The following is a 24,238-nucleotide window of genomic DNA, read 5'->3' as shown; positions in this document are numbered from 1 at the left end:
TGAGACTCTCACTGATGTTATGGTACATGCAGCTGCGGTCTGTCAGACCACCGGTGCTCAAGAGGTCCGGTCACATTGCTAACAGAATGAGCATTTGCATGCAGCTCCCATGACCAGACGCTATCTGTTAGCACATACAAAACCACATTTTCATACTTATCCGTTGGGTGTAATTATGTAATTACTGTATTTTTAAGATAAAAGACAGAATAACTGGAAACCACCAGACTCAAAAACAGGGATTTTGGATATGCATTTCAATTCTGAACCCAGGCGGCTAGCGTGTTACAGTATACTCTGAGACATGGTACTCGGAACAAGTCATGCAAGTTTGATTCTGATGTGCAATTTCCTGATCCTATGTCATTTCCTCTCTTTGCTCTACTCTTCTTTAAAGAAAAAACAAGATAAAACTGAACCATATGCTCTTTTAGTATTTAGCCATTAGCACATTTGCTCTCAAATTTCCTTGTTCTGCTCCCCATCTTTCTCTTATTAATTTAGTTTAGTCTATTATAAATAACAGTTATATATGATAGATAGATAGATAGATAGATAAGCAGAAGTCACAATTAGTGTACTTGAGTTTTTGAAATCATCTGTTAATGATGCTCCGAATATTGCGTGCATTTTTAGAGAGTACCTCCTCTGATTTCTTTACAGCTTTGGGGTTGCTCCTGTTATCCTCCTGGAAAAACTCAAGACTCACATAACATAATTCTGCAAATTGCAATTGGCAAACCTTTAACTTCCTCCAGGGATTCGGATACTCAAGTGCACGGCCCGCTTTAGGCTATTTCGAGTCCGTTTCCTTTTACTCAGACCAAAATAAAACTTTGCATCTTAATAGCGTGTGTTTCCGACCTCAGATGGTGTGAGAAAAACAGATGTTTTCTGTGGTAGACCTACAGTAACCCTTGTAAAAGCTCAGAGGTACCTTTGTTTAAGTATTTATGTTGGAGCGTATGGTACGAAGCAGCGGCCATAAAAGGATATTTGAACATTGACGACCATCATAGTGCTCTTATAGTTTACATATTACGTGTCTAATTTGGAGACAAACAACCTGCACTGCTCTCAGACTCTGTCATTCGTCTAGGGCCAAGATGATTAATGCCAGAAAGTACTGTACAGTTCATTCATCCATCGTTTAAGGACAGGCAGTTGGTGATGGAGAGCAGTTCTGGATTGGACTTTGGTGTCTGGGTTTTGTCGTAGTCTATATTATTATTGTCATAATCACCTTGAGTTTTGGAAAGGTCACTTAAGCAATTCCCCAGTAGTGGTGGGCTTTAATTTAACTCCAAAGGAAGGTTCTTGAGAGTTGATGGAGAACATTAAGCCTGTATTTATAAAAATACAGGTTCTGCAATGGTTTTTGGGGGGGTCTTACAGTTGGTAATATGGTTCTCTTGATGGCTTTCTGAAGAACCTTGGGTTCTCCTTTAGCATCATGCTGGAGGCCATTATATACCAACTATGAAATACAACCCAGAGTTTTGCTTCTGTAAACTAGTGCATCAGATTAAGATATTCTATTTACAGGGAAATGTTTGCAGAATGCAGTAGCTATTTAGGCTATTTTAATTAGAGTATGCTGTCATACTGGCTCTCCAGACCCCTATCTCTATTACTGCTATCTCACAGGAATAAACATAATAGATATGACGTAATTAGATATCCAGAATGTCTCACCACTATTAATGTGTTTTGTCTGGTGCACAGCAACAATGTTTGATAATACACCTGAGCAAAAGCAACACTGTAAGTCTGAGATCAAGAGCTCACAATTGTGGATAATATTCCTTGCTAAATTCCTGGTGGATTGTTCTGTGTTTCAGCCTCAGATTGCAAGCCATGCTCTCAACTTCAAGCCCAAGTCTTGGCACCCAGCTCCTCCTCATCCTTGTCCCCAACCTCCATCCCAGAAGACGTCTTCTTTAGCAGTTCACCTGAGGACAAGGTAAGACCCTAACCCTAGCTTGACTCTTAATATACGGTGAATGATGTTGACCCAGGAATATATGGAACTCGGCAAAATCAGTCCATCTGACTTGTTCATTATGTATATGCCTTTTTGAAGTTGTATCATAGCTTTGTGTGAGGAACGAACTGAAATTTAATTTAAAAGAGCTGTGTAATATCTCAAGGAGGGCCGGTGGCCTGCAGAGTTTAGCTCCAACTTACACACCTGCCTGGGAGTTTCAGGTATACCTATTAAGACCTTGTTTAGCAGGTTCGGGGGTGGTTATTAGCAATTGAGAACCGCTGGCTTAGCCAGTGCCTCTTGTATCACACAAGAAGTTTACTGCATCCTCTTTCAGTCCATGAATGACACTAGTTGAGACTTACTTAGACTTCACATTATTATTCATGGGTCATGTGACCTTTTTGTTGTGATAAACCAACTGCCTATGGGTTTTTACATTCAGAGACATTTCTTGACTGAGAGCAACCAGTGCAGCAGTGAAGAGGACCTTTTAGACCTCTGCTCTTCTCTGAGAGATTCAGAATATTTCAGAGACCTGCAACTTGGATCCACTGAACCACTGGACTCACAACTTCCGGTTTTAACTGCACCGGTTTCTGCCCCTTTGGTACCTCCTGCATGCCCCTCAGAAAGTGGATCTAGGCAGAATTCTACCGGGTTCAACACCCATCAACTTTTCCAGACGGCCGACACTGTGATTTCCACTGGAGGGGAAGCCATGAAACGCTTGGCTTCTATCAGAAACTCAGAACAGAAGGAGTTCCAGGATTATCCGGAATCCGATCAAGATGAGGACTCGGACACAGATAACTTTCCTATATTGGTTCGATCCATGTCCACGTCACGTAGACACAGCTGGGAAGTGCCAGTGTCGCCCTTTGACATGGGAAGAAGGTAAGACTTATTCTTTCAGAGATTTCTCTTGTCACAATGATCTATGTGTGTCTGTAAACATTGTTATGTTGTGTAGATTCAGTCTAGACACAAACGGCATTGACAGTGATGGGGAAAGAGAGGTAAACTGTTTGGACAAAAGTCCCCATCTACCATCTTCCTCCTTCTCCGAAAGCTCAGTGGAAGAAACCACCAGCGCTGTGGAAAGTGAAATACCCCAAACACAAGTAACTGTCCTTATTGCAATCTCGGTTTTAATATGACCAGAACAAGACTTTCGGTCAGCTCTATAAACCACTCTCCTGCTCCTGGAGGGCTGCCGTCCTGCAGACTTTAACTCCAACCCTAATTAATCAAACCTGAACCAGCTAATCAAGTTGTTCAGGATCACTTGAAAATAACGTGTGTTGGAGAGTTGGAGTCGAATTCTAGCCAGAAGGTAGCACTCAAGGAGCGGGGTTGGCTTCCTATGTCGTAACTCTCATTGATAACATTTCCCATGCTTTGGTTTTAATGACAGAAGCCAACCACAACAGCAACGACAATATATTCCAGATCTGAGATCCTTGCGACTGATGAAAAATCCCAAGCTGACAGAGTCTCCCGCATACTGGAGACTTCTAAGCAGGCTGCCAGAGCGGCCGGAGGTTAGTGAAGTGATTCTCCAATCCAGTCAGGTTCTCATGGGATCTTGCTCTGCAGCAAATTTTTCCATTTAAAGTCTTTCAAGGAGACCTTCTTTATTCTGTAGTTCTTTAAACAAACCATGTTCTGTTACTAACCCTAACCCAGAAACGGAACTTTCTGAACATCCAGGGAACTATATAGAAACTTTATAATTCTATATAGAACCCTTTACTGCCATATATATGTTTTCTGCTTAGAAAACTGATCTTAAAGTGCTACAAAGAACAACAGAATACATGTAATCCTGACTTGTGTTGCTTTGGAATTGCAGAAGAAGAGCAGGGGTCAGAAGAGGGGCTGCAGTCAGAGGAAGGACGGAGTCATGTGTAAGATTTCACATCTTTGTTTTGTTTAAGAGCACCATGGCAAGGTTGTTTTGAGTCAGTGAAGTTACATAATTCTGAAGGATTACTGCAGGACCTTGGAATCTGTCAAGACGATCAAGAAGCTTTCATTATGGCTTCCTGGAATTCATTTAGCATATAGCTGGATTAGCAACACCAGTACTGTATAAATACCTGAATAGGAGTCCTATTTTATCTGCATAAAACTATGAGTCCTCAAAATGTGTATATGCTTATTATTCTAATAACAAACACAACCAAGTATAGATTTCAGTCCTATTTATGTATTTCCTGTTGCAGGGTGGGGCATATCGAAATACTTCTTCCTTATCTTAATTAGCCAATAGTTGTTTGCAACTGCAGCTAGTATTTGGGGAGGGGCATTCTCATTCTTGAAAGCCATCTGATTGGACAAGTATACAGTGCAGGATGATGTCATCAAAATTTTGGGTCTGTTTTCTTAAAGGAGACTTAAATTTGAAATTGATCAACTTTTAAAGCATGCTAGCGCATAGCTAGGCCTAAAGGCTAATAGATAGGAACTAAAGGGAGAAATCTAGATGAACTGATCTAAACAAAAATGTGTGATTTGATTGTATCCCACCGTGGCTGTGGTCTGCCCGTGAACAAGGCAGTAGATTTTACTGATGGTTTTATTTGGACAACGGCCCACTGTGTGCCCTGCCGCTGCCACACACACTTAGCCTCAGTGTCTTGTTTGTCTCAGGCTGATGGTACAGAATGTTCTGCAGGAGCTTAAGCAGTATCATGGGTAAGTAAACAGTGTGAAGGAGCCTGTCGTGCTCGCCTACAGACTAACTGAGCGGCCCACGTTTGGTTTTCAGGCCCGAAATAGAAAGCATTGTTTCTCACTTTGGCTATCTTGAACATGTTGTGTATGTTTGCTTATATTTATGCAGCATTTTGTCTTCTGTGTTTACAACTCTTGCTGTATCTTTAAACCTGGTGGGGCTTTTCCTGGTTAGGACGTACTTGGTTTATCTGCATGAGAAACCAAAGCATGCTTTTAACAAGGTCATGACACATGTGCACAGTAACTGACGCTTCTAACAGCAGACTAGCAAGAGCGTATGTTCGGAATGGAAAACTAGAGTGCATACTTGCATTTGTACATTACAAAGTAGTGTACTACACTGTACACTAGAGAGACGAGAGATGTTAAAGAGTTGCCACTCTAAAAATTGAAGGTTTATTTAAACATGTTGCATTGTGGGTTGCAGAAAATTTGCATACTGCAGAAATAATATGGTATTATTCTATTCCGAGCATAAAAATGGATACAAGCATGCTGCTTACTGCCTTCTGAGCACTATGTATTAATGTTTACAGCATGATATGTTTAAGCAGTAGTATGCACATTGTCATATCACCTCAACATGTTGCATGTACTTTTTATCATTTTTCTTTTTTTGCAAAGTTTTTGTATTATTGTTTTAAATTCCTTTAAAACTTTTGCAAGTCCAATCAAACAGGTCAAGTATGCAGTAAAGAGGCAAAAATGCATTTGAAATCAATCGGTAGTATGGAAGGTTGACAGTTTGGCAAAATAGTACGTTATCGAGATACTGCATACCGTAAAAACTATAAGGTTATGGTAGTTTGCATTCCAAACATATCCAGCATAATTTTGCAGAGAGGCAAATTGCCAGTGGAGAGACTTGTACTGAGTTTATACTAATCTGATGATGATTATCTTGGATTTCCCTCAGAGCTAAACACAGAACTTCAAGCACAGAAAAAAAGGAGGCGGCAGGGAATTTCACATGGTACGAGTTTCTTGCCATTGAGTAAGTCATTGACCTTTTCATGTTGTTATTTATATAATAATCACATTGACATACTCTTGTTCTTTAGAATTTTAAACTGGTTTGATGTGTTTCGTAGAAATGATGAAGAAGAGGAGGACAGACCAGAGCGTCCGGAAAAAGGCACCAAAGTCAAGCGGACTCTGAGCTCACTGAGGAACCGCGTGACCGGATCCTTCAACAAAGACAAAGTAATCGCACACATGCTGTCATCACTCATTCTCGCCTGGACTGTGGGGGAAAAAAAAAAACATGTCCATTTCTACTGAACTTTGCAGCAACTTCTGCACCTCTGCAACTTCCTCCTTTTCTTAAATGTAGAGAGACATTAAGCTCGCCCATGCAGACTACTGGGGAAGTTCTGACCTGATCTTTGAGCTAGACAATGTGCCAATTGTATACTGTCTTTTAAAAAATATAATGCACAAGTTAATTAATCAGTCAAATTGTTTTTAAAACAGAGATCAGCTAAAACAGATATGATTGATTATTTTGGTTATATAGCTGATATATTGTAAAATGTTAGTGTTAGTCTATTTTTAGGACTTATTTATATGCTTTTCCTATATCAGTTCAGCAAAATAGGTGAGTAAAATATTTACGTAATGCACACAAAAAAGTACATTTGATGGAAAATGATTAAAAAAAATTATAAACCATTTTAGCATCAGTCCCCACTCTAACATATAATTAAATTAAATGTTAAAAAAGAATGAAGATATTAATAATATTCTATATATATTTCATTGATTTAATTTTTTTTTTTATCAAAGTAATGATAATTAGGTGGAATAAAAATAAAATAATAATTTAAAACATTTTTATCTATCCCTCCTCTTCCCTATAATTACACTTATTAATATAAATAAAAATTAAATTAAAATAATTACATTCAAATTCAGCAAAAATCACATTCACATGTACTTTATGCTTTCTATTTTATATATTTTGTTTATTTTAGTGCGGTCAAACAATTAGTCACGATTAATCGCATCCAAAATAAGTTTTATATATATATATCTATATATATCTATATATATAGATATATATATATATATAGATATACAAATACACACACAAAAATATACATGCATGAGCGTGTATTTGCAAATTCACAATACATTTACAGCGTTCACACACACACATTATGTAAACAAAATGTTTTATTTTAATTAATTAATCGTTTGACCGCACTAGTTTAATAATAAAGAAAAACCTTAAATATATCCCTAAATTTATCCAGCCTTCCCTAAAATTAAGTTAAACGTTATTGAATAATTACATTAAAATTCATCGGGAATTACATTACATGAAACAAATAGTGATATGTGCTCGGTGCAGTTTATATTTAAAAAAAAAAAAAATTTGTTTATTTTTGTAAATAAAATAAAATAGTATATATAATTATACATATCTACAAAATCATATATAATTCTATTTATTAAATTTATATTCTGCTGAACTTTTGCTTTACTTTTAGGTTTTTAGGCGGTCTTTTTGCTATCAGAACTATCAGAAGGTAATAACACGTCCCTTGATTCCTCTGTTTTCAGGGTAAGACCCGAGACAAAGAGCAGCAGAAAGAGAAAAACAGAGAGAGAGAGAAAGAGAAAGAGTTGCACGAGCGTGAGAAAGTGCGGCGGCGCAGCGTGAGCGGCCACCAGCTCGTGCTCGGCTCGTTCTCCACCTGGGCGACATGTTCACTGTGCAGCAAGACCCTTCAGAGGAAGCATGGCCTGCAGTGTTTGAGTGAGTAACACACGACCACAAACACAAACTCGCACCTGCTCCACCACAGCGCATGTCCCAGTCAACCCCAGGCTGCTGCTGCCAGTTTTCACGCAGCTCTCGCATCTCTCACGGGGTTTCTCTAGATTAAGAGTTCTGATAAACTATCGGACGCTTGACCCACTGACTCAGACTGTCACGTGACGCGGCGTAGCTCGAGCTTCGGCTGTTTTGCAACCCGCTTTGCGCTGCGGAGAAATGAACTAGTTTGATTCGATCAGGTTTCTAGTGACTGATGGGGTTTACAAGAGCACATACTTGAGACTTAAAGGGACAGGTCACCCTAAATTCAGATAGTCATTTTTATAATTTTTCTCTTTGTTATTTCAAATTTTTATTGTAATTAGTGCCGTCAAACGATTAATCGCGGTTAATCCCATCCATAATAAAAGTTTTCGTTTATGTATAGCGTCTAGCCCTGGTCTTCTTTAAACTGAATTAAATAGATAGATAGATAGATAGATAGATGCACACATAAACATGCATACTATAGCATTAAAATAGATTCTTTTAATTATTTATTAATTTGTTTATTTGTTAAAATATTAGTTTATTTATTTATTTTATAAGATAGTATATATATATACTGAAAATAATGAAAACATTCATATAATAATAATAATAATAATAATAATAATAATATATATATATATATATATATATATATATATATATATATATATATATATATAGACGATGTGGACTGGAGTTGTTTTTGTGTCCTACTTAAGAGAAAGGTTTACACGGGTTTGAAAGGCTATAATATTCATGTTCAAGAGATCTGTCCCTTTAAGAATCAGTGAGTTACAAGACATCCTGATTGGTAATTGAGCACCACATTGGTGTTTACCATTAGCGTCACTTCAAGTCAAGTCACAAGTAGTCTCAGTAAGTCCTTGAAGATGCTTATTTGGAAACTAGGTGTTCATTTGTAGACTGTTTATTTCCCTATTTTAGGAAACCTTTTTATACTCAGTTCTTTGTCCATGTTGGCTGGCCGAGAGACTTTAGAGAAAAGGAGAAACAGAAGTATTGCTGTATTTAATTTGTTTGTTATGCTCCATTACTTCAAGGCACTTAATGCTGTAGGAAATCCCCTCATATTCTATTCTTTAAAAATAAGAACGTTAAAAATAGTTTTTATTTTTTTATATTTTTGCATATTTCCATCTTAATTTGTGTTCTTTGAATCTTGTTTATTTATTTACATTAATATTTGTTGGCAAGTGTGGTGTGTCCTGGACAGTGACTCATATCATGTGTTTATTCAGAGTGACAGAAGCATGCTCATCAAGTCCAAGCTGTAAATTGAAAGCCATTTGGCGGCGAGTGGGAAATATTATATATGACTCTTTGCATGACACTGCTTATTAAACAAGTCACGCTGATGTATTTCCTTAGGCTTCATAGGAGGGATTCTCACTTTAAACAGTCATGATCATTCACCAGTTCAGGTTTATTACAGAAGAAATAAAGTAATCACTAGTTTGACTTTGAAATATTACACTAGACAACTAATTCAACATCATATGCCATTAACTGACTTCTGATAGATGTTATAACAGTGGAAATGTGTAACAGCTATATTTTTATTTAGCATTTTATATTCATACTATAGCATGAAAAAGTCTAATATTTTTTAGAAATTAACAAAAACTATACAAGGAGGATCACATTGGATCAATATTTATTTATTTACTTGTTTGTTTGCTTGTTTACACTTCGATAAAAACCCTATATTTATTTGTAATATTTTTTTACCATATTTCAGTGATCTATATTGGTAGATAGAATGATAGTATATTTATATTTTATGTGTGTTTTGTAATTAATATTTATATTACAACAAAAATATAAAGTAAGTCCCTATATCCATATAAGGATCACATTTTCACACCAAAAAAAAAACAAACAAAACATTTTTTTTTAAAGTTCTTATCTACATTGGTGAATTAATACAATGGATGGTTGGCTAAATATATATATATATATATATATATATATATATATATATATATATATATATATATATATATATATATATATATATTTATATATATATACGGATGAACAGATTTCCATTAATGAGTCATTAAAATATATGAAGTTATATAGAAGATTAAAATTATAAAATATATATTCAAATGTGTTTTATCTATCTATCTATCTATCTATCTATCTATCTATCTATCCATTTATTTATTTATTTATCTATCCGTCCGTCCGTCCATATTTATTTATTTATTTATTTATTTATTTATTTATTGACTCACAAGTCGTAAACACATTGAAAATCCGAGCCACTGTAAAATCGCGCCTGTCTCTTTAAATGTGGGACTCGGTGAACCTGTGGAATGCGCCTCATGTCCCATAATCCCGCGCGGCGCAGTGCTGGGACAGTCCGTCACTCTACATCCAGCGGTCGCGATTGGCGCTGCTGTTTTTAGGTTGCCAGGTGATGTGTTGTGTGTTTTTGTGCGGCTGTCAGAGAGCCCAGAGTGATGTCTGAGGTGATGAGCCCGTGACAGGCGTCCACCGCGCCATCAACGGTGAGTTTGTTCAGAGCAACAGGTGTTTGCTAACAGAGCTAATCTACACCGAGCCGCTAAAACACTTTCAAACTCTACAGACGTCGCGTAGGGAAATGTTCAGCTACAGGTGGCTCTTTTTAACCTTATAACTGAAGGTTGGCTCAGTTGCTGACCGTTGTGTTGAGTTTGATTGGCTAGTCGAGCAGGTCAGTGTTGTGCAGGACTTAAGGAGCTTCAGACCATTGATGTTGATTGATTCAGACACATTTAATTATTCATCATAGCCGTTCATTTTTGCTAATTACAGTACATTATGTTTACTGTGTGTAGCAACAGCATTTAACACATAAGTTAAACATTACAACGTCAGACCCATCTAATCAATAATAATGACGTCAAGGTACTTACTTGAATGTGTTGCTGAGGTGTTCTGGCTGGTTGTTATGTGGTTGCTAGGGTGTAATAATGGTTTGCATTATACGTTCATTATTATTATTGCATATTATTATTTAAGTGATATTATATTATGTTAAGTTATATTATTGTATTTAAGTTTTTATTTACAATGCAGATTTTTTTTGTTTCTGCATTAACAAAGATATAGAACTGATTTTAAGTAAATTATTGTTATACTATATCAATGGACAATAAACTTTTAAATTATTCCATTGCTTTTGTAAATCTGAAAAAAATAATACCCCACATTTTTTTAAATCTGAAAATAAATAAGCAAACAGTAGTGAATAGTAATAGAGATGCTTGATTTAATAAATCTGATTTAAATTTTAAATCGAGCATTTTATTAGACAACAGTTTGTTGAATATTACCTCCTGTCTTATCAGTGGTTAAAGAGGTCATATGATGTTGCTAAAAAGAACATTATTTGGTGTAATGCAATGTGTTTATGTGGCTTAAGGTTAAAAAATACATTATTTTCCACATAATGTACATTATTGTTTCTCCTTTATGCTCCGCCTTTCTGAAACGTGTAGATTTTTACAAAGCTCATCGTTCTGAAAAGCGAGGTGTGATCTGATTGGCCAGCTATTCACTGCATTGTGATTGGCCGAATACCTCAAGCGTGTGACGGAAAAGTTTCACCCCTCACCATACTGTGATGCTGTGTCCCGGTGTGACGAGAGAAAAACAAAAAAGCTCCACCTTCTTTCTTTGCATAAACATTTGGGTTGCGTTATGCAAATCTCCCACACAGTGATGTAGACATGTGGGGGCGTGTTTAAACGAGCCATTTTAGGAGGGGATGGACGAGTCTTAACTTTTATAAAGAATATCTGTCTGGGTTTGAGACTTTAGTATTTGCAACTTTAGGGATCTAATCGATTCATGAACAGTTTCTAACAGTCCAAAGAAAAAGGAAGACTTGAAAACGCATCATATGACTCCTTTAACTCAGTGTTGCATTGTTCAGAAGATTGTTATTCTGTGACAGAAGCTGGAAGCAACAAATATGAGTCATTTAAAACTCAAGAGTTAGTTTCATTGTTCTTGACCGTGTGATTCTTGTGGTTTTGTGGACGTGTCTGTGGAGGAATAGTGTAGTTTGGATGACGGTGCTGTCCTAAGCTGGACGGTCACATGCTGTTAATTGCGTTCATCCAGATTCTCCTCCTCCGCATGCCTGAGCGCGGTCAGGTGCACCGTCCCGTCGGCTCCGCTGGAGCTGTGCTTTGATGATAAATAACACTCGGCCCACGTTCACATTCCAGCGGGCGGATCATGTGATGTGAAGATAACAGGATTATCCTCCCGTCGAGCGACTTCTAGTTCCTGTTCCGTTTCCAGCTGTATATTACGTTCCAGAAAGTCATTAGACGTTTGTTTGATCTTGACATTGAGCTGAAAGTGCTCTGAATAAAACCTTTCTCTGGAGTTCCTTAATGTTGGTCACAGGCAGAAGTGTTTTATTTCCGTTATATTACTAAGAATTAAAGGGGTTTGCTGAACTGCAAAATTTAGCAATTAACTGGACTTAACTGGAACTTACTTAAATGTGATCTGCTAGTTTTATTTTGTTATTTTTATGTTATTGTGTTAGCAGCGTAAGGTTGTGGGTTCGATACCCAGGGAACACGTTAGGTAAAAACTGTTAGCCTGATTGCACTGTAAGTCGTTTTTGATAAAAGCATCTGCTAAAAGCATACATTTAATTTAATTTACTTTTTAATGTTATCATTCCCCCCAAAATTAAAAGAATATAATTGAATTATTTTAAATAAAAAAATATGAAAGTTGTGACATATATATATATATATATATATATATATATATATATATATATATATATATATATATATATATATATATAAATATATATATATATATATATATAAATATATATATATATATATATATATATATATAAAGTATTATTATTATTTATTAACACAATGACTATTAAAGTATAGAGCTCAACTACGATTAAATTTTATGATTGCTATAAGGTTCATTTTTTGTGTCTGATAACTGCTATGGAGAATAGTTGTTGTTTTTTTACTTTTGTTTTATGTGTATTAATTTGTGTGCATTATTAATATTCCAATAAATTAACATTATTGTCTAATATATAATTAAGACCATGATTATGTCTGATAACTGATGGAGATTATGATTATTATTACTAACGGTAGATCATTTTTGTGTCTGATAACTTGATAAAAAATGTTTAACTTGTTTTATTTGTAATTATATTATGCATTATGAATACTCTAATATAATTCTACTATTATAATATTATTATCTATTATAATTAATGCCATGTTTATGTCTGATAACAGATATGGACAATGGGTATTGTTTTTAATTTACTTCTGTTTTATTTGTATTAATTTGTGTACATTATTAATATTCTAATATAATAATTTGAACGTAACAGTATTATTATCTTATATAAATAATTCCATGTTCATGTCCGATAAATGATATGGATAATATAATTTTTTTTTACTTCTGTATTTTATTTGTTTATTTATTTCTATTTTTTTTGACTCAATAACTAAATTATATTTATGATATAATTATACAAACAAGACTTATGAATGATTTAATTATTAATATTGTAATAACAAATAATAATAAAAAAGTAGTTGTTGTTGTAGCAGTAATAATAATTATAATAATTATTATTATTCATACCACTGTTTATGACGAGTTGTTTCATGATCTAAATTATGCAGTGATCAAATTTATATTCATCTTTGTTTTGAGCTTTATAATTAATCTACACATTTCTTACACAAGTATGAATGATTGTTATTTGGTTGTTGAGTAATTATTCAAGCAGCGAGCTCTGGCTAGATGCTAGCAGCTAGCATAAACTGGAGGGACATTTTTATTTTTGAGAGCATTGTATTGGATAAAAAAATTTGATAAGCCCTTGCGAACTGAATGAGAAAGAATTAGCCTAAAGTACATTTAAATGTATACGTCTACTGGAAATTCAGCATTCATGCTAGCTTTTCTATAAACGTGCTCAAAGCAAATAGTCATGGACTGTTGGATTTTATGGTAGATATTTGTCAGTTTTCATGTTTCTGTGAAATCAAGTGTCTTAAAGTTATGTTGCATGACGTGAAGTGTGTCAGATGTCAGTGTTTTCTGCTCTGGAGGTCCTGTGAAGCAGCAGGCATCGATCAGAGCCTCTGTTTGCTGTGTTTCTAATGAGGTTTGTGCCTAAATGGATGAATCGGTCACTTTGCGGTGTGAAATGTGGAAAATGGCCCGCAGGGATGTAGCAGAGGTCTTTTGAAGGGATAATAAAGCACTTCTGAAGCTCTTTATCCCTGATAAACCTGCACAGATAGTTGGTTTGCTTGTTTTATCAAATCTCTTTGTTGCAGCGTTATGGGAAAAAACACTTGTTTCATATCCAATTATGCTTTTAAATACAAATATCGTCCCCGGGTTTTATTAGTGCGTTTTGACTGTAACTTCTTTGATATTTTTTTACAATGAAAGCAGCATTGTGAAACATTAACTGTCCCGTAGTGTTGCGACATCCGCCCTGTTCTTCAAGTCCTCTCCTTCACATGTAAATTCAGTTTATGGGACAGTCTGATAAACTGGTTTCGATAAGGAAAGCACTAACTTGTCCCTCTCTCCACCGCTTTGATCTGCGTTTGGACGTCAGACTGCGCCGTCAACGTCCACAAGAGCTGCAAGAACCTGCTGCCCGAGTGTAGCAACAAAAACAAGGTAAGATTCGTTCACATTAAGACTTTGTTGAACAGACTTCACTCTGTTTGTTTGAACCAAATGAATTCGGTTCCTTCAGATGATAAAAGAGTTTATCTTTGTTCAAAGGAGTGGCAGGGTGTGGTTTGTTGTAAATGATAAACTAAGCTGGGCACCGTGTTAGTAAAAACATGTTTGTTTGTTTTTCGCAGACAAAAGACTCGCCGCAGAAGACATCAAACGCTGCTTCTCAGTCTCATAGTCCAGGTAAGCAGTTCTTAGCCACTAGTTTTAATTTTTTTGTACGTGTGTTGTATTTGATGCTCTTTGATTTGATGATCAAATCAGGGTTTGTTTCATCCGATGACGTGCCAAAAGACTTTGTGAAACATTTTTGTGGTAAATGTTTGTATGTGATACTGGAAGTAGTTAAACTGCAGTCAAGTCGCTGTTGGAAACACAACAATGGGGTTTAATTTGAATTTGTTTAATGGGGCATTCATTTATTTAAGGGACACTGCGGTTATCTGAATTGTTTTCACAGCAATTGAAACTAGTTATTTACACTAAATATCACCAATGAATCAGACGACTTAGTAATGAATGATAGAATTAGATTTATATATATATATATATATATATATATATATATATATATATATATATATATATATATATATATTTATTATTATTATTATTATTATTATTATTATATATATATATTTTTTTTTTTTTTTTTTTTTTATGCTATAAAATTGTAATTTAACTGTAAATTGTCAAAGAGGCATCAGGATTGTGAGTCAAATAAATCAGTGAAATGTTTTTGAATTGCTAAATCATTCATGAATTAGTGAATCGTAGTCGAGTTTGTAAATCGTCATTTTAATTTGTGAATGTTTTTTGCATCTATAAATTCTTTTTGAGTCAGTTAATCATTTTTAAGCGAGTTAATCATTTTTGAAGTGGCTCATTTGAAGGATTCACTCGAACAAATCAATTTAGTAAATTGAATTTCCCAAATGCTTTGTTTGTGAGAGAGTAGACATGCGACAGTTTTATTTTAGTAGCCTATTATTTATAGGGGTGTCGAAATTAGATTCAGGAAACTCACGTACTGACAGACTTACATGTGCGCTTTGTGTTGTTTGTCCTGAAGCTCATACAGCTATGTTTTTAGAACTGGACAAAGCATCTAATATGTGGAAATAGATCTGTGCATTAGTGTGAATGCAGTCTATTATAGGCAATAATACTGAGGAAAAACATTACTATGATTATCTGGAAACTAAAAGCACTCTTGATACGGAAAGTGCTTTTTGTTTATCACCTGTAATTGTCTTTTTTTCCCCCTTTATTACTTTATATTTGCTTGTATGTTTTGAAGCTGTGTTAACTTTAATTCTTAACAATTATAGATATGAATGAATTAATGTTATTAATTTAAGTAGCCTGCTTATATAATTGAATAAAAATGCACAAAATAAATTTGATATAATCGTGATGATTTGTGACATAATTGTAATTGAATTGAATCATGAGTCCAGTGCTGATTCGCACCCCTACTGTCATTAGTTACTGCCCCCTCATGTCATTTCAATCCCATAATACCATTTTTTTTTTCATATTTGGAAAACAAATTAAGATATTTTTGATTAAATCTTAGCGCTCTCTGATCCTGCATAGTGCACGCTTTCTTCTGAACGTAAACGAAGCTGATTACACATGCGTCATGCTGCTCCATAATGGCGAAATGCGGTAACTCAGGGGAGAAGAATTGTTGAATAAAGTCGTTATTTTTGCACACAAAGTATTGCCTTGAATGTGGTAGTTACCTTGCTGTCTATGAAGGGACAGAAAGCTCTCGGATTTCATCAAAAATATCTTGATTTGTGTTCATAAGATGAACAAAGGTCTTACAGCTTTGAAACGACATAAGGGCAAGTAATTAATGACAACTATCCCTTTAACAATAACACTGGCATATGATACAGTATTACAAACATAATAACGCACTACAAGTGAGAAGTGACTGGTTAATAAGCAGCAGTGAATGATCAGAAAAACAACACTTTCTTCTGTTCTTCTTCTGCTAATCTGCTGTTTGGTCCAGTCTCGCAGCTGCACGAGGAGCTTGTTCGGTTTAATTTGTTTTTGTTGTCTGCTGATCGGAGTCCCCTGATAGCAAATTAAGATCATCTGGCTGTTGTTCTCGTTCTCACCAGCACTCAGAGAAGCACTTAAGAGGTTAATCACGCTTCCCCAATTAATTACCGCACAAATCTGATCAAGATTTGTGTCTCGTGCTGAGGATTGAACACAATAGACAGCTGCTGTGTTTAGCAGCGGTAGTAGAGCAGCATTTCAAGTAAGCTGACTGTGACTTCTGCCTTCCCAGCCGTTCATCTTGTTTCGTAAGATTGTGTCATGAAATAAACCGGATGACCCTCTGTCTACAGAAGATGTGCGGTTTGCTAGTGTAGTGCTGGGCGGTGATTTACTCCTGAGCTCTGGACGTCTCGTTAAACAGCTCCTGCTGTGACCGTGGCCGAGGTGGTAATTGCTTTAAGAAGAGCGGATGAAGCCTGTAATGCTTCACTTCCCTGCGGAAAACATCTGGAAATGTCCTGCTTCACCCAGAGCCTTCTGGAAGCACCTCTTCCTATAAATGCATAAAGGGACTTCAGCTGAATTTTGGTAATTTTACCGCATTTATGTCTGCGTTGTTTATATTGCTGCTGAGATAGGATAGCGTAAAAACGGAGATTTCACGATGCATCATATTGCATTGACGATGCACCGCATCCTCTATTTTCAGTTTTACTTCACATTTATAAAATGTTGTCAATAAATTCAAGCAGTCAGATATATGAAGAATACAAATTATTTCAGAAAAATTCTATATTTGTCATATGCAGTTCATGTGTGTACATTATTCTTTTATTACATCATATTGATATTCGTTCTGGTGTTAAATTGCACCGTTTAATGGGTAAATGAATTCATCAGAGGCAGAAAGTTAAAAAAACACAAGCTCACACACAGTAAGGCTTTTATTTCTGCGTGTAACTTGACTCGATCTGTTGAATATGTGGTAGATGCCTCGTTCTACACGGCATCTTTCATAGGCTTTTGGATGAAATATTTTTTATTAACCATCAGGTGGCACCGTTTTACTGAACCGATACCGAATCATCTGCTTCTGCATCGCGATGCATTGAAGAAACGTTTCATTATGACACCAATATACAATAATTTAAAAATGTTTTAAATAAAATCAATTTTGTAATGTATTTTACATATGCGTAGGCTAATAAAGTTAGTTTTTGACATAACAAATTGCACATTAAAATATTAAATTATAAATACTTCTACTACTACTACTACTACTACTACTAATAATAATAATGATAATTATTATTAGGTTGTTACAGTGGGGACAATATTTATTTTATCCCCTGCTGATTTTGTAAGTTTGCCCACTTACAAAAAAAAATGGTGGGTCTGTAATTATTAAGGTAGGTTTATTTTAACGTATAGAGACTGAAAACACATCTCAGGAGGGATTTTGGTCCACTCCTCTTTACAGATCCTCTCTAAATCCTCAAGTTTCCTTGGCTGTCGTTTGGCATCTCGAAGGTTCAGCTCCCTTCACAGTTTTTCTACAGGATTGAGGACTGGAGACTGACTTAATGTGCTTCTTCTTGAGGCACTCCTTTGTTTCCTTGGCAGTGTGTTTCGGGTCATTGTTATGCTGGAAGACCCATCTTCAGTGTTCTCATCCAAGATTTTACAGTACATGCAACACTCTACAGACAGCTTGGCAATATCTGAAAGTACACTATTAACATCAGTCAGTCAAGCTTTATAATAAAGGATTATTTCATAGTAGAACTATAGTAATTAGAAGTAAACTTGATAACCATGTTTTGAATTCATATTAGTCATTTAACTGAACATTTTAACTGGACTGGTAATGGTGCTTTCTTGTCATTCAGTGATTCTGTATAAAAAAAAATGTAAACAAAATTGGAAATAACTAACAAAAATACTGATAAGATAATGATATGGATTCTAAGAATAAGAACTATAAAACACACTAAGGATTACTAAAGATTTATGAGCTGCTGGGTTCATGAATATTAATCAGGTTTTGTGCGTTCCCTTGAACTGATTGGCTGAAATCAAAACGGGGGGTGATAAAAGGTGAACGCCAGCCAATGAGATTGCCGTTTGCGCAAAAACTCCACCCACTACCGTAAATTGCGGCGCTGCAGGATTTCAGTCCATTGCGACGTAGTGTTACCAATGTTTTGCTTGGTGACTGTGGTCCCAACTGCCTTAAGATCCTTAACAAGCTCCTCCCATGTAGTTTGGGGCTGATCCCTGACCTTTCTCATGACATCCATTGACAGCTCTTTGGTCTTGTTCATGGTGATGGGAGAGGTTGAAATGGAAGATACAGATTGTGTGGACAGGTGTCCTTTACACCTAACGAGCTGACATTAGGAGTAACTTCTTAAAGTCACAGACTAATCTGTGTTCCACATGGACACATAACTAATCTGTGAGAGCCAGAATTCTTGCTGGTTTGTAGGGGATCAAATACTTATTTCACTCACTGAAATGCAAATCAGTCTCTAAACTTAATATGATGCATTTTTTTTCTGAACATTTTTATTGTTAAAATGAAATAAACCTACAATAGAAATTATAGACCCTTCATTTCTTTGCAAGTGGGCAAACTTAAAAAATCAGCAGGGGATCAAATAAATATTGTCCCCACTGAATGTGATTTCATATGCTAAAAAAAGTTAATATTTCTTCAAATGTATTAATGTAAAAATATGATATTTGAGGTATTAAAACACGTTACATATATTATTAGCATGCTTATTGTAATTTTGAGTATGGATGTAGAGTTTGTTTAATTTGAAGTAAAATCTATCCATATTTTTTCAATATATAAAAAAAAACAAATGTTCAAGTATTATTATTATTATTACTATTATTATTATATTAATACTACTTTTATTACTACTACTACTATTACATTTTTATATTATTATTATTACATATTTTATTACGGCATGTTTATTGTAATTTTATGAAATCTAAATGCAGCTTTTTTTCAAAATGTACGTTTTGGATGATTATCTAATTTGAATTTATTAATATTTCTGATTGTAAATGATTTATTATTTATAAAAATAGATATAATAATTTAGTTTTTTTATATAATATGTGTAGAAAAAACGATTATCTTTATTATCATTATAATTATTAGGTGTCAGGCTCTCTCTGGAGGTGATAATGGATCTTGATGGTTTATACGCTCGCACTAATCAGACGGTGAGACTCAGACTCTCGTCTGTGCATCTAAACCTCCTCCGGCTCAACAGGACAGTGACGGGAGGGAGGTGAGGAGGAAGGCACATGCGGGATTTCTAGAAGCTACTCTCCACTTTATAAAGCCCAGCGTCTTCCTCTCCATCAGTGTTTTCTGCTATCCAGCGTGAAGCAGACACCATGGCACTGGCTTTACCCGGAGCCCGTGGCTCTCAGAGGAAGAGCGCTCGTGTCCCAGTCTCCTGGGGTCTGTCCCGTAGGCTCGGGGTTCGAGTCCTGCTCCATCGTGACTTACTCACCTGCCGTTTCCTCGACTCGATGCCGCGCTCGTTTTTAAGGCACTGCTACCGCACTGACCCATCTCGCTTCTCCACAGCTCTGAGGGACCCCTGCTCTGCCCTGACCCCCGTCGATGGCTCGTCCCGGACGTCTCGCTGTGCTCCAGGTATGACCGTTCCACCCAAAGGACACAACGCCCCAGCCTGCCGCCTCCAGCAACCCTACGCTCAGCCACAACAACAGCAGCAGGTGAGTCCCGTGTGCCTTCAGTCATACATACTGAGATTCACACAAGCCGTGGGTAACAATACAAAACAAATGTGTCTCCGTAAATGACAAAAAAATTTGGGATGTACCAGAATCTAAAATCATTATATACATACTATAAATGTATCAGTTTGACCTGCTTCTTAATTAACTTTATAAATGCATTATTATCATATTGATGTGATTTGGCTTATACTAATTGTCTGTTTTTTTTCTATTGATTTGTTATTGAGTTTTTATGATTGGTCGTACCATAATGTTTTTTTTCTTTCTTTGTAAACGTTACCTGTTTAACCTGATATTGTGCTGTTAATGTAAAAAAAAAACATTAAATAATAATTTGACCAATACCTACTTATATGCTTATCAGACAATGTTGTGCATCCATAAGTTTTAACATGGCACTTCATTAACATTAATCTGTTTACATATATTTATTAATTAATATGATATTTGATATTGATTCATATGTTTAAATAAACTAAATACACACCAGTGAAATTTGAGAATCAATGATATTCTATCATAGTTTTTGTTTATTTTGAATCAATTTTATTTTTATATTTTGTGTTTGCATTATAATTTTTAGCCAAAGTTTTAGTCATTTTTTTGTGGTTTTGTGATCTTATTGTATTATTATTACATTATTATATGTGTTATATGTTTATGTTTTATTTACTTTATTCTCACTACTCTTAACTACACTAATTACGTTCACTATAATATAATGTAGTATTTTTAACATTAATTTCTGTCTTTGCTTTAGTGTTATTATTACTGTTGGTCATGATGCAGTTAGGTTGTGTAGAAGTGTGAGGCTTATGAATCAACACAAATGAAAGTGTTCTCTTAATTCTCCCTCGTAATGACTGTGGTGTTTGCCTGCTCATGTTCTCTGGCAGCTCTATCACCGGAGAGATGGATGAGGTTGACGCATTCAGGATGAAGCGCCCCACTGATGACACCTTTTCTCTCGCCTCCACCATGCCCGAGTCTCTCATCATTGAAGGTGAGACCTTGATTATCAAAGCCAATACGTTGAGAACACCCAGAACGTATGATAAAGTGGCATGGGTAGTTTAAGCCAGGGATTTTGTAAAGCATTGATCAACACTTTGTACTGAGTTTTGTTAACTGTGCACAGATGCATATTACGCAACAGTACGAGGGGAACTGGAAGCCATCGTGCAAGATTTCGAAGTGGAGTCCTGGAGTCTGGCTGTGGATCAGGACTTCTTGAAGAAACATTCGAAGGAAATGATCAAGAGACAGGATGTTATATATGGTTAGAGTTGTCTAGCTACCTACACTGCTTTGAGAACCTTGAAAAACTGTTTCCAGATCTTCTCTAATGGGTTTCCTGTCTCCTCCAGAGCTCATCCAGACGGAGATACACCACGTGCGGACGCTCAAGACCATGCTCTGTGTTTACGCTCGAGACCTGCGGGAGGTGCTACAGCTGGACGACAGGAAGCTGGACTGCCTGTTTCCCCGGCTGGACAGCCTGCTGGAGCTGCACAGCCACTTCCTGTCCAGCCTCCGGGAACGTCGCGCAGAATCCCTGCAGCCGGGCAGTGATCACAACTATGCCATCCATAAACTCTCAGATATCCTTATATCCCAGGTACATGCCCTAAATTAAGCACCTTACTTCCTGCTTTACACTTCCTGGCCTACATTTCCAGCTTCCTGTTGTCAACCTTTTGCCCTATGCTTCCTACTTTGCATTTCCAATCTTTTGGTTCTTGCTTCAAACATACTGTTTTTGCCCCACACTTTCTGCCGTTGGCATACTTCCTGCTTCATACTTCCCTACATTTCCTGTTCTCACACAATTTCTCTAAACTTCCATCATCACATTTCTTGTCTTACGTTTCTTGCTTCAAACATTCTGTTGTTACATTTCTTGCCCTACACTACAACAATTCCTGCTTTTATAATACTTCACACTTCCTTCCCTAATACTTCCTCCTTCAGACTTCCTGTCCTCCCCACTTTTCACCAACATTGCCTGCTGTTGGAATACCTCCTTGATTCATAACACCTTCCCTAAATATTTTGCTTTATACATATCCTATCATATTTCCTGTCTTGCGCTTCCTATTTCAGACATCCTGATTTGACATTTCCTGGACTACACTTCCTGCTTCACATTTCCTGTTTTACATCCTCTAGCTACATTTCCTTCCCTACATTTTCTGCTTCCCACATCCTGTTTTCACACTTTCGCCATTGCCTTCATGCTGTTGTAATACTTCCTAGTTACACCTCCTGCCCTGCATTTCCTATGTTGTTTCCTCCTTTTACACTTCCGGCCTCACATTTCCTGGACTACACTTCCTGCTTCACATTTCCTGGACTAAACTTCCTGGGCACTTCCTGCTTTAAATTTCTTGTCCTACACTTCCAGCTTGACATTTCCTGTTTTCATTTCTTGCTTCATACATGTTATGTTGGACAGGAAGTGTGAAGAAGAAAACACTGAGAAGGAAGTAAGAAACAGGAAGTTTTATTTGCGTCTGTTTCTAGTTTTCCGGAGAGCTTGGAGAGCGAATGAAGGAAAGTTATGGGGATTTCTGCAGTCGGCACACTGAAGCAGTCAACTACTACAAAGAGCAGCTGCAGAGCAACAAGAAGTTCCAGAACCTCATGAGAGTATGTTGAGATCTTATTTGGCTAACATTTGCCAGGTTGTCCTCAGCGCTGCTTTAAATCATTTTTTCCTCTTACTTTTTAGAAAATGAGCAGTCTGCCAATAGTGCGGCGGTTAGGCGTTCCAGAGTGTATCTTACTGGTGACGCAGCGAATCACAAAGTATCCTGTTCTTGTGGAGCGCATCCTGCACAACACAGAAGGTTGGTCGTTGAAGTCCACTGAAATTATACAGATATTGTGGATCTGCAAGGTTCTAAACGCTTTCTTCTCAATGCAGCCGGGACAGAGGAACATGAAGGATTGGCACAGGCTCTCAGTCTAATCAAAGACGTCATCGTTCAGGTGGATGCACAGGTCAATCTCTACGAGAAGGAAGCACGGCTCAGGGACATCGCCTCCAAGGTGGAGTCCAAGTCCCTTGGGAAAATCAAAGATGGACGCGTTTTCCGGAAGGAGGACCTTTCTCAGGGGCGCCGCAAGCTCTTGTTTGAGGGCACGGTCAACTGGAAATCTGCATCTGGTCGACTAAAAGGTATTATGAGAGCATTAATACCCATGCATACTTACAGAGCCCATCAAGGCATATCGTTTTGACAGAGAACGCAGAAGCATCAAAATATTTTTTTTTCTCCATTTTTATATATATTTTTGTCCCCCTTAGGGGCTCCATATACATAAGTTTGTTTCCTGCACAATTGAAATGTGTGATTGCTCTGTTGCAGATATTCTAGCTCTCCTGCTTACTGATGTTCTCGTCTTGTTGCAAGAAAAGGACCAGCGATACGTGTTCTCCAATGTGGTAAGTGTGAGAACACTGTTTTTGGTTTATACAAGAAGATAATTTTTTTGTTAACACACTCATCTGTGCTGTTTTCCTGCTAGGACAACAAGCCATCCGTTATTTCACTGCAGAAGTTGATCGTCCGTGAGGTGGCGCACGAGGAAAGGGCCATGTTCCTCATCTGTGCCTCCTCAAACGAACCGGAGATGTATGAAATCCACACTGCCTCAAAAGAAGACCGCATCACGTGGATCACCCACATCCGTCAGGCCGTGGAGAGGTCTGTGTCAGACGATAATCACATTTGTGTCTGTACTTCTGTCTGCATTGTTTTTTAAATGTTCCTCTTCGGTTCCTGTCCATCAGCTGCCCACATATAGAAGAGAGATTGTTTAGCGAGGAAGAGGAAGCCAGAGTCGCCCGCTTCCGAGAGTTTCAAGGTAAAACGCCACACATTTGTTGAACTTGATTCCTAATGACATTCATGGTTTTTCTGCTCATTTTGATGATGTGTGATTGTTTTTTTGTTTTTTTTATAAGGTTTGAATTATCTTTTGTCACTAGAGGGCGCAGTTGTGTTTTCATACTGAAGCCTTTCAAATCCTTTTGCCAAAAATAAGTATATTTAGTGCAAATGCTTATTATATTAATATATTAT

General features: G+C 36.6%; 1 pseudogene; it reads left to right on the top strand.

Moving 5' to 3' along the window:
- Positions 1–24,238, top strand: part of LOC113099709 (rho guanine nucleotide exchange factor 18-like) — a 41,631-nt pseudogene that overhangs the window by 2,814 nt on the left and 14,579 nt on the right.

This window comes from Carassius auratus, unplaced genomic scaffold (genome assembly GCF_003368295.1).
Source record: "Carassius auratus strain Wakin unplaced genomic scaffold, ASM336829v1 scaf_tig00217023, whole genome shotgun sequence".
Taxonomy (NCBI): domain Eukaryota; kingdom Metazoa; phylum Chordata; class Actinopteri; order Cypriniformes; family Cyprinidae; genus Carassius; species Carassius auratus.
Note: the sequence above shows the minus strand (reverse complement) of the source record. Positions and strands in the feature narration are given on the sequence as shown.